The sequence below is a fragment of the Octopus bimaculoides genome, chromosome 9 (genome assembly GCF_001194135.2).
Source record: "Octopus bimaculoides isolate UCB-OBI-ISO-001 chromosome 9, ASM119413v2, whole genome shotgun sequence".
NCBI classification, from domain to species: Eukaryota; Metazoa; Mollusca; class Cephalopoda; order Octopoda; family Octopodidae; genus Octopus; species Octopus bimaculoides.
This window is the reverse complement of record NC_068989.1, coordinates 61,596,385-61,598,630: the sequence shown is the minus strand read 5'-3', so window position 1 is coordinate 61,598,630 and position 2,246 is coordinate 61,596,385.

The window sequence follows — 2,246 nt, the reverse complement described above, 5'->3', positions numbered from 1 at the left end:
TATATATATATATATATAGATAGATAGATAGATAGATAGATAGATAGATAGATAGATAGATAGATAGATAGATAGATAGATAGATAGATAGATGTGTGTGTATAAATAGAGAGAGATAGAAGGGAAAGAGAGAGAGGCACAGAGACAGAGACAGACAGACAAGAACAAAACAAGGCTCCAAAGTCGCCTTACGTCGTATATTTGAATTTAAGTCCTGAAAATCCTCAGAAGATTTAATCCGTGTTATATATAATCAAGTACGACAGGTAATTCAAGACATTGTCTGCAATTTGTCTAAGAGAGATATTCTACTTTTGTATCACATCCTGTATCAGATTCGTGTTTGATTTCGTTTAGCAAGGTAGGGGTTAATAAATATATATATAAACTGTGCCTTCAATACTATACACAAGTACCTGCAATGTAAAGATGTACATTGTATAACTATCGATTTTTCTTCACAAAGTTTATTCCAATTTCTACATGACTTTCTTTAATTTCACAGCCCATACTAACTGAACTGTTTCCCTTAATTACAATACCTGCCCTACTTAAATGATCTTTCGACTTTACGCGCGGTAATTATATTTTATCATGTTATCATCGTCGCTTACACTTCAGAAATGGAACCGACATTTTGGTTTAAATTCCAGTAGCGATTTTGCTCTTGGCTCAGTCACCTCTGGGCTCCATTAATCCTGGCTCAATCAGTAACAAGTCGAGTAAAGTGAATAATATAAGATACAGCGCCCCCATTTTCTAATTGGATGACCTACAGCAAATGCAAATGAACATTTAAAAACTTTCTTTGAAAATCCTAATTGCTATATCATATGCGTTTACACTAAAATTGTTTTAGTACTAATTGATAATTAGCTGATGATTATTGTTTGCGTTGAAATGAACTTAATCAATAAGTACGTACCAGTGAAGTCAGTTACATGAGAATTTTATCGTCATTATTATTATTATTATCATTATTATTATTATTATTATTATTATTATTATTATTATTATTATTATTATTATTATTATTGTTAATATTATCATCATTATTATTATTATTATTATTATTATCGTCATCATCATCATCATCATCATCATCATCATCATCATCATCATCATCATCATCATGAGAATGCTTTGCGCAGGTGTAGACGGTGTTTCAGATAAGAAATGCACACGAGAATATTTACTACACAATTATTGGTAAAGTGTATCTGGCGGATATTGTTCTTGATGTTATTGCTGTTGTTGATGCTGCTGCTGTTCCTGCTACTGCTGCTGCAGTTGTTTTTGTTCTTTTTCCCTTAACTACGCTGTTAAAATGCAATTTTCAATCTCAGGGGGCGTATATCTGACTACCTGAAACAATGAGCCAATCACTTTACAAGACTGTAGAGCTTGGTCCGAGGGCGATTTAGCTGCCTTTTCTTGCTGGCTGAAGAATGACACACAGGCTCTCACATTTCGTTTATGCATCTTTAGAAATGGTGAATCAGGCGCGACGATTCAGTAATCTCTGAATTCTTTAAAATATGTAAAAATATTTAACCGTCAAGGGAAATAACTCTATAAATAAAAAATTTGAATTACTTCCCCTATAGCATACACTTCGTTAGGAGAGTTAATTTTTTTCCTCGCTTCATATTTCTATCTCTCCCTTTCTTTTTCTCCCCCTCTCTCTCTTTCACAGGAATTGTTTAAAATGTGTTGTATTTATAAGAGTAAATGAAAAGATCGATTGTTTAATTAGTGATAGAAATTCAAGAGAGAGAGACACGCAGAGACAGGCAGACAGACATACACATAGACAGACAGAAAGACAGACATACAAAAAGACACACAGACACACAGACACACAGACACACACGCACAGACAGACACACATACAGACACACAGATAGACGGATGGATGAACAGACAGACAGAGAGTCGGGAGAGAGGGACATAATGGGAGAAGGGAGAGAGAAAGGGATATAGTCTAAGAGAGGGAGAGAATAAGAGAGAATGAATGGGATAGTCGAGGGATAAAGAATGAGATAAAGAGGGAGACAAAGAGGGAGAAAGGGATCTAATTAAAATGTAAGGATTGTGCTTGAAAAATTTCGTGTACTGTAAACGTTTACCGATAGATTGCTACAATTTAATTGGCCATGAAAATGAGGAGGGTTCTTCGACTTGCAACATATATACTTGTGTGTGTGTGTGTGTGTGTGTGTGTGTGTGTGTGTGTGTGTGTGTGT